Source organism: Enhydra lutris, unplaced genomic scaffold, assembly GCF_002288905.1.
Source record: "Enhydra lutris kenyoni isolate GAN:26980312 unplaced genomic scaffold, ASM228890v2 scaffoldscaffold2, whole genome shotgun sequence".
Taxonomy (NCBI): Eukaryota; Metazoa; Chordata; class Mammalia; order Carnivora; family Mustelidae; genus Enhydra; species Enhydra lutris.
Window position 1 is genome coordinate 2698151 of NW_019154086.1, and position 10196 is coordinate 2708346.

Sequence of the window (10196 nt, forward strand, 5' to 3'; positions counted from 1 at the left end):
TTTAACTTTCTGAGGAACCTCCATACTGTTTCTTAGAGTGGCTGCACCATTTTGCATTTCCACCAACAGTGCAAGATGGTTCCCCTTTCTCTGCATCTTTGCCAATACATGCCATTTCTTGTGGTGTTGTTTTTAGCCATGGAGATGTGGAATATTACTTGGTCACAAAAAAGAATGAACTCTTGCCATTTGCAATGACATGGATGGAGCCAGAGTATCACGTTAGGTGAAATAAGTCAGAGAAAAACAAATACCGCATAATTTCACTCAGGAGTGGAATTTAAGAAGCAACACAAAGTGAGCAAAGGGAAAAAAAAGAGAGAGAGGGAGGCAAACCAAGAAATGGACTTTTAACGATAGAGAACAAACTGAAAACAGATGGTTACCAGATGGGAGGGGTGGGGGAATTGGTTAAGTAGGCGATGGGGATTAAGGAGGGCACTTGTTGTGAGGAGCACTGGGTGCTCTAAGAAGCTGAATCAATATACTGTGCAATTGAAACATTATGCTGTATGTTAATTAATGGAATTTAAATAAAAAATTAAAAGAAACAATATTTTCATTGGAAATGAAATAAATAGCAGTATCTTCAAGACTCACGCATATTCTTTTTTTTTTTTTTTTTAAGATTTTATTTATTTATTTGACAGACAGAGATCACAAGTAGGCAGAGAGGCAGGCAGAGAGAGAGGAGGTAGCAGGCTCCCTGCTGAGCGGAGAGCCCGATATGGGGCTCGATCCCAGGACCCTGGGATCATGACCTGAGCCGAAGGCAGAGGCTTTAACACACTGAGCCCCCCAGGTGCCCCAACTCATGCATATTCTTTAGTCCACTTATCTGGGAATTCATGATTTTTAGTACTAACCTTTCCATTCTTGGGAGTGGAGGAAGCACAGAGGCACATTTTTTTTTCCCTTTTTTAAGACAATGGTCCCTCATTTGGCTTCTAACTTCTGAGGGGGTACTGCACGCACACTGCCCAGGTAGTTGTACTTTATAAGAGGATGATGGTTAAGAGGAGGCCAGCTTCCTGAGAGCAAGCCATGTGTCTGGATTTATTATGTGACTAAAGAAGCCACCAGAGGAGGACCTGTTACATTGGACCCTCTAAGAGAGAGGCTGTTGAAATTGTAGGTTATATTTAGTACCTTTGGTCAACTACTCATCATAGAACATAGACATACGAACCAGTCACGGTCTTAGCACCGATACTCTCATTTTCAGAAAACTTTTATGCTCCAACAATGACCCAATTTTTAGGGCATGACTAATTAAGAAGAAGTCCAAAATAACAGAATAGCCATTTTTAACATAGAATCTAAAAACTGAAGAACCACATCAGCATTTAGATTGCTGTTTATAGAGACTCTCCTCTTTGGGTATTAAAAACTATCACCTGCAAGATGGGATGGGACATTTGTTTCTGTTTGCTAGGACTTCTGGGGTTCTAGGAAGTGACAAAGTACCAGACAAATGCTCTTATTTATAGTCTGTCTCTGTTCAATGAGAAGGATCCATACATTGTTGTTGCCAAGGGCAGCATTAGTTCCCCAACCTGACGCTTTCATTTCAGGGTTCCCCTTGGTGGACACTGAACAGAATTCTTGAGTAATGAAAATCATGGCACTCCCTTGTGACTAGAGAAGCCTGTTTCAGACCCAGGCTGTACTTTATACAGCTCTGGGTTCCAGGAGTGTCTGCCCTACACACGCTCTCACATGGTTTGACTCGAGACCAAAACCATTTTGACAGGGAGTAAATTATGGGTGTGGCCAGCAACCATCTCTACTCTCAAACCTGATTCACTTACTTTTCTCACTTTTTCAACTTTTTCGCCAAGATTTTTTTGTTATAAGGAGAAAATCTCCTGTAAGTTGGGTTCCCACCTGCCTACCTCTTCTATTTGGTCCTTCACTTGGTCTAAAACTGTGTACCAAGGGAGGGAAAGGCAGATGAGGAGTGAGGGGGAAGGCACATATACACATATGGAGTGTATATTCACACATACGTGTATACACACATAGAGCAAAAACATTTCAACGGAGTTATGTTATTAAATACCTACTATGTAGAGGACTCAAGGTAGTCGGAAATAACTAAGAGCTTAGTCATTTAAGCAAATACCATAAAATAAAAATAAAATTCGATGGTATATCAGAAAGGAACATAACACATTTGTGGCAAGGAAAAGTTTCATTCACTCAGTCATTCACTCATGTACCATGCATTTGTAGAAGAGTTTGTTCTCAAATTAGGAATTCTAGGGTCATATTTATCATACAAAAGATACTTGGTAACGTATGCCCTCTTTGGATTGAGACTGTTTTTCTAGAATGTTAAATGATTAGTTTTACGGTCCCTAAGCATAAAAAAGACAAAACTTACGACAAAAACCAGTCCTTCATAGAATTGACTGAGTGTTAACTAAGACACTGACCATTAAAAAAAAAAGAAGAAAGAAAGAAAGCTGTAGAAATCAGGACCTAAATCACCTCCACCAGTGTCTAGCTGTTCTTAACTTGGACAAGTTACTCTGTGCCTCAATTTCTTCATCTACAGAATCTGAAATAATAAGGTCTATGACCTACAGAGTGCTTATTACAGGCCAGATGTTATCTTAAGCCACTGACACAATTAACTCATTTAATTCTCAAAGCAACCTCAGTCAGGTAGAGGCTACTCTGCAGGAGGAAACAGGCACAGAGATTAAGTTAGGAGACCTAACAATTGGCAGAGAGAGAATCTGCACCAAAGCACACAACCCCAAAGGCCGGTCTCTTAAACATTATACTACCTACTCGGTTAGCAGTTAATACTAGCAAATTTTAAGGTGGTTTGAGGACTAAATGTGTAAAATTAAGTATGCAAAGTGCTTAGAATAGTTTCTGGCACACAGTAATAATTTAATAAGTATTAGATATTCAGCTGCCTTGTGTCTCATGCTCATTTTTGAAAACCACAGAATCAAAAGTTGAGATCTTCAAAAATTCGTAATTGTGGTTTCTGTTGTTGCCCTACTTAGTAAATAAGTGCTCATTAAAACTATATCATTTTATATCCATCGAGTTAGAAAAATTTAAAAATAGTGAGAGCCAAAGCTGGGACTCTGGCAAAACATGTTGACTTGTCCTTTTAAATAGCAATGTTTTCCAGAAACTTGAAAAAGTATATTGCCTTTTATGTGTCAATACTCTCACTTCTTCAGTGGCAGCATATTGTGGAGGAAGAAATGAAGTCTTCTGATCAGATAGTCCTGGTTTCAAATTCTGACTTAGATGAGAATGAAAATACAAAGAGGTCCTTCCACTTACTAAATAAGTCACATTGGTCAAATTAGTTCTCTCTCTGGGGATTCTTTTCCCTTGTCTGCAAACTTACCTTAAAAAATATATTATATGGGGGCGCCTGGGTGGCTCAATGGGTTAGGGCCTCTGCCTTCGGCTCAGGTCATGGTCCCAGGGTCCTGGGATCGAGCCCCGCATCTGGCTCTCTGCTCATCAGGGAGCCTGCTTCCTCCTCTCTGTCTGCCTGCCTCTCTGCCTACTTGTGATCTCTGTCTGTCAAATAAATAAAATAAAATCTTAAAAAAAAAAAGAAATATATATATATATGTATATACACACATATATTTATATATAAAACATGAAATAATGCAGGTAAATTACATGGCACTTTGTATGGATTGAACATGTATTAGTTTGTTTTCCTTAAATATTTGTTCCGTGGAACGATCCCAAGGAAATAACTCAAAAGAAAGGTGATTATATAATATTTTAAAATTTTTTAATAAAAATTAAAGCAGTGCCTGGGTGTCATGGTTGGTTGAGCATCTGACTCTTGGTTTCGGCGTGGATAGTGGTTTCATAGTCATGGGATAGAACACTGAATAGGGCCCCATGTTCAGCAAAAATTCTCTCTCCCTCTCCTTCTGTCACTCCCCCCTATGCTCATGCGTTCTCTTTCTCATTCACTCTCTCTAAAATAAATAAATAAATAAATCTTTTAAAAAACATTTTAATAAAAATTATAATTAACCTAAATGTTCAATAAAGGAAATAAATATATTAAGTTGAATTGATAATGAGTTCCTTATGCAGTTACTTATGTTAAGTGCAAAAATACATGACAAATATTATATAATTTATATAATGAATAAAACGTTGATTATTTTATTTTAACTTCCATGTATAAAAAATTATGGACCAAAAAACAACTGTCTTACTAGATTTTTTCCCTTGTTGGCTTCCATTATTGTTGGGAACATGTTATTGGGCTAATAAATAATTTTGATGTCATTAGTACGAAATCACAAGTGCCTTTTTCTGAATGTTTCATCTGAGAATACCTGAAGTGTTCTAACATTTATGTTTCCTCCTGAGCTTCAACGATCTTTCTTTACATCATGCTTAATTTGATGATTCTACAACTAGTTTTGCTACAGTAAAAACAGTACTAAAAACCTCTGAATTTTTAAATTTCTTATCATATATCCAAAATGTAGGATTTATTAAATATTTACTGAACATTATTGAATAGTTATGTAGTTTACAGTGTTGAACTATTTAAAGCATTATCCCTTCTTTCTATTCCCAGTCACCCTAACCAGCAGTATTTATCAACTTATTTTAATATTAGCTTATTTATAAAACTCCTTTAAAAACATGCCCAACAACTCAGATAAACTAGATACTAAAAAAAAAAAAAAAAAAAAATTCTTATAAAATCCCAAATTATATATGTTTTTCGTGTTTTTATTTTGGATGTGTTACTGTCATAATTTCCTGTTGTTTTGTTGGAAAAAATATCCCAATTTCACTTTTGCAGAGAGAAGTTTGGACTGCTTTAAAAAAAGTGATTTGTGGTATTTTTAGCTTTTTCATATATATTCTGTCTTCCCAAGAAGCAAAGAAATACAGAGCTTCTCTGAAAGAAAAAAGAAAGGAAAAAGGAAAAATTAGAGAGAGGAAAAAAATAAGCTTTCTACTTTATGGTTCTGAAGGATTGAATTATTAGGGATAAAATTGTTGGGGTGCTTGGGTGGCTCAGTTGGTTAAATGTCTGCCTTTGGCTCAGGTCGCAAACCCAGGGACCTGGGATCTAGTCCCACATCCAGCTCCGTGCTCATCAGGAAGCCTGCTTCTCCCTCTGTCTCCCTGCTTGTGCTCTCACTCTCTCTGTGTTAAATAAATAAATAAAATCTTTTAAAAATTGTATATAAACTGTATGTATGTAGATACAGTGGTACCTGGAGTGCCAGATAGAAGGGCTGCTCGTGAAGTCACAGGGAGGACAGCACTGAAGGCTTGTGCTCAGTGAGAAGACTTGATTCTACATGAGATTCTGCAGCAAGCATGTCACTGGGCACACAACACCTAGGATGGCCTACAGCAGTAGCACTAACTTGAAGATAAGGCATTTATTAATATGCCAAGTTTTAGTGACGAAATCTTAATTAGATCCACATCAGCCTCTACAGGATACTTTAAAAAAAAAAAATCGCTGACACAGGTGCAAAGATTTATCACATCAGAGAGTATCAATTGAGATGCTGAAAAAATTCATTTTGACTGGAAGGGTTTAGATTGCTCATAATTTAGTTTGAAAGCCCTGTCTAGCAGAAAGTTTTTGTTCATTCCCTGGGATAACAAAAGTGTGAAAAAGAAAAATAAAACGGAAACACCTCTTATTAGCACTTTCTATTTGGAGGAGGTTGCAATATAATGGAAAAGTTGGAAGAACTTTTTCTCAATGAAAGCTTTAGAAATTTATTTATTTTATTTATGTAGCTAAGAAATAAATGACATTATTAAATTCAAGCATAAACATGGAAGTTTGGTTGAACCAGAAAAAAATAAAGAAGAAAAACTAATGATGAATTTCAGGTTAAAAAAAAAAGAAAAAGAAAATACCAAACTTTACTTATTTTAAGAGGGAGGAGGGGAGAGACAGAATCGTAAGGGGAGAGGGAGAATTATAAGCAGGCTCCATGCCCAGCGCAGAGCACAATGCAGGGCTCAATCTCACACCCTGAGATCATGACCTGAGCCGAAATCAATAGTCTGATACGTAACTGACTGCATCACCCAGAGGCCCCCACAAAGCTTGGAATTTTTAAGGAAGCTCTAAAAATTGACCACTTTGATGAAATGTCAGAATATGATAGAGTAAGCCGGTTAAATGCAGTCAATAACCTTAAGGTATAACATATTTGACTTAAATGGAAAATCTGTTGCAGTGTTCCTCTTCTCATGAATTTGTGTGTTTTCTATTATTTATTTCAATCTACACCACCACTTGTAAAAAAGCTTACATTAAAAATTCACCCTAGGTAACCATGTGCTTGGTTAGATTTACCACACCAGCATCCAATTTTGTACTTCTTGAGTCAAATTGCTTTATCAGTTTTAACATTATTGTGATTCTGGTTTTCCCCTCAATTATAAGAGAGCTAACCAAGTTTATGGAAAGTGAGAAAGGGTGTTTTCTGTTCAACCTGACAAATTAAGCTTGCTCATTTGAAAAAGAGAAAAAGGTACTGGAAATTTGAAAGTGGCAAGGGGATTTTGAGCCTTACATTTGTAACGATTTTTGAACTTAGAGGCTAATTCATAACAAAGTCTCAAGATACAAAGGGAGAATAGAAGACAAACAATAAGGACAGAGTGACGATTAATTTTCTTCATTTAAATTATCCCCTAAATATTATGGCTTAAGGTAAAACCGACATGTTAATAACTGTCATTTCCAAAACCCTGACTAACCAATAAGTACACATCACCTCATGTCCATTTCTCATCCTATTTTAAATGGAACAAAGTGACTTTCAGAGGTTGGGAAGTGCGTAATTACATAGACTGAAGTCTTTGGACTTTGATCATAATTATAGTGCTTTATCCATCCATCACTTGTTGCTTGAGGACTGTTCCTGGCGAGCTACTTAAAGGAGATAGGAACTCTGTTAGGACAAATTTGAGCTGCAAACAGCTAATCAGAAACTTGGCTCTCCTGACTTGAAACAGATTGAAAATTGCCATGTTAATCTCACAATCCATTTGGCTCTTAAGTAAAGTGAGAACATGAAGTTTCCCTTTAGGAAGACATGTATCTGTTGTTCATATCACTGGGTACCTTTTTATAAGCTTCTCTTTTTTAAATTTCTTATTTTTTTATTTAAACTTTATTTTATTTTTTCAGTGTTCCAAGCATTGTTTATGCATCACACCCAGTGCTCCATGCACCTTTTTAAAAGCTTCTGTGGGGACTCTGGGTCCAAGTTTGCCTCACTGTAGTGGTCTCAAAATTGACTGCAAACAAAGGAATCCTCTGTGGCGCTTGATTTAAAAAAAAAAAAAAAAAAATGCTAGTTTTGCATTCCTCCCCCTCACCCTCCATTTCCCAGAGAAAGGTATCAATGTAATTGTCAACCTAAAATTAACTTACAACGTCGGAGAGCCTAGGGCTGTTTTTTCAGTAGTGGCTTGAGAACTCCATGAATCAAAACGGTTTGCTTTTGTTTACACTGCAATCCCAAGGCTCCACCTAGATTTATACAAATCATAGTCTCAGGCTGTGGATGTAACATCTCTCAGAATTCCTGACAACATCAGAAGTGAAAATGTAGATTACTGTGGTTTCCTGAACCTGAAGTTGGGCATTACAATTTTGGGCATCAGTTACCATCTACGATTTGAATTGAAGTATATCTCCAGGACACCTGGGTGGCTCAGTTGGTTAAGCGTCTGCCTTCAGCTCAGGTCATGATCCTGGGGTTCTAGGATTGAGCCTCGCATTGGGGTCCCTGCACAGCAGACAGCCTGCTTCTCCCCCTTCCTGGGCTGTGTCCCCTGCTTGTTCTTCCTCTCCCTCTCTCTGTCAAATAAATAAATAAATGAAATATTTAAAAAAACCAAAAAAATAAAAAGAGAGAGAGAGAAAAAGAAATATACCTCCATGTAAAGCATGTTGAGGAACGTTAATAGATGCCACTATTAAAAGTCACCCTTATAACTTGGTGCCTCCTGGGTGGACGCTTTGACCTTGCAGTCCTCAGCAAGCATGCGTCTCCCTAGCCTTCCTCATATCTCCTTGTATGATTTCTACATATGCAATTCTACTTTGGATTCCTTGAGTCTAGTTTTGTATCTTACATCTCCTACTGTACCCCCTTGGCACCAAGAAATAATAAATAAATACATAAAATAAGTTCCTTGAGTCCTTTAGTTAAAACAAAACATAGTTTTAGTGTTCATGTCTACAATTTGAGGATAAAATCTTTTACCTGGTAAATTAGTTTCCTGTGGCTGCTGTAACAAGTTCCCCCAAGCTTGTGGCTTAAGCCAATAGAAATGCATCATCTTAGAGTTCTGTAGGTCAGAAGCCTGATGCAGGTCTCACTGGACTGAAATCAAGGTGTTGGCAGGGCTGTATTCCATCTACAGGCTATCGAGGAAAATCTGTTATTTCGCCTTTTCCAGGATCTGGAGCTGCCAGCCTGGCTTGCCTCATGACCCCCTTCCAACTTCAAAATCTGTTGAGTCTTTTCTCACTTCACATCACTGGCTCTTTTTCTCCCTCCAACTTCCACTTTTAAGGACTCTCACGATTACATTGAGCCCACATGGTTAGTCCAAGATAATCCACCTATTTTATTGATCAGCTGAATAGCAGTCTTAATTCCATCTGAAACCTTCACTCCCCGTTGCTGTGTAATAGAACATATCCACAGGTTCTGGAGATTAGGACCTGGTCATCTTTACAAGCCATTCTTCCACCTACCACACCTGCCCAGGTGGGTCATATACATGCTGCCCTGGGAAATACTTTGTTGACGGTAAAGTTTTATACAGTTCTAATAAAATGATAGTATGTTCTGTTGAAAAATAACTTTGAACTGGATCACAAGTCTTAAATTCTAGATCTGCTTCTGCTACTATTTTGTTCTGTGATTTGGAGAAAATCACTTAACCCTTCTGGGATTCAGATTTCTCAACCTCAGTTGTGAAGTATAAACACAGAGACAAGCAAAGACATACCAAGTCCCATAATCGTTCTTTTTTTTTTTTTTTAATTTTATTTATTTATTTGACAGACAAAGATCACAAGTAGGCAGAGAGGCAGGCAGAGAGAGAGGAGGAAGCAGGCTCCCTGCCAAGCAGAGAGCCCGATGCTGGGCTCTATTGCAGGACCCTGGGACCATGACCTGAGCTGAAGGCAGAGGCTTTAACCCACTGAGCCACCCAGGTGCCCCAGTCTCATAATTGTTCTTAATTTTAAGATGATATCAAGCAAAAGGGAATGAAAGTATGCCCACATGAGGACACAATTATTGCTGGAAAGGAATCCCCAGTGCGCTGCTGTGCTACATTCACATTGGTAAAACTGGGGAATTACATGAGGATAATGCATTTCAGAGTTGAGCTGGGGTCCTATATAAGGCTTCACATCCCAACCGTAAAGAGTAGATCAGAGATTCTAATCCCTAAATACTTCATGAGGAAACTTCTATTTAAATAGCTTAAATGATTTCATGAGGTCATATAATCAGTTAGTGGTGGAGTTAAGCCTATTATTCAGATCTTTTGACAAGTTCTATGTGTACTCAGTGTACACACTTCCCTGCCTCCCTACCATTTAAACTCACTTACAGCCCAGGGGTAACATCTAGAATTATAATACATCATACTTTGGACTGACCATAAATGATCACAAAGGGCTTTTAGAATTTATTCTTGTGAAAGCTGTAAGGGTTTGAAGCAGTTTTTTTTTTTTTTTTCCTTCACTACAACTGATGGATATATTAGTCCCTGTTGATAAATTATACCTTCATATTTCTTTATGAACCAATTTTTCCTGCCTTCTGCCTTGCTTCATTTCAAGTACTGATAGAAACAACATACACAGACTGTAGCATGTTGGCTTGTTATAGATAGAGAAACAGTGATTATAGAGATGGCCAAAATGAATGGATTAGCCTCACTAAAAGCTGGTTTGCTCATTGCAGTAAGTGGATACACCCTTTATGTCATAGCAGAAGTTGTATCATTATATGTTATATCAATTTTGAAAGACATTGGATGTGCATAGACAATACCGTGGGTATATATTTTATTTTTGAACTTGGCCATGATCCTGACAGGAATAAGAGTACTTGAAAAAAGACTGCCTGTAGAGAGTTTTTTTTTTTGTTTTTTTTTTT

At 37.5% G+C, this 10196-nt stretch overlaps 1 protein-coding gene across 5 annotated transcripts in view; it reads right to left on the reverse strand.

Annotated features, from left to right (window-relative positions):
* LOC111147588 (tumor protein 63) overlaps nt 1-10196 on the reverse strand; it is a 224840-nt gene that overhangs the window by 210438 nt on the left and 4206 nt on the right. The window contains exon 1 of one of the 5 annotated variants that reach the window (XM_022503740.1): nt 7442-7486. The exons of the other annotated variants lie outside the window; for them this stretch is intronic. The gene's annotated coding sequence lies outside the window, so the exon portion shown is untranslated. Of the gene's footprint in view, nt 1-7441; nt 7487-10196 lie in introns of those variants that run through there. 5 annotated transcript variants of the gene reach the window in all.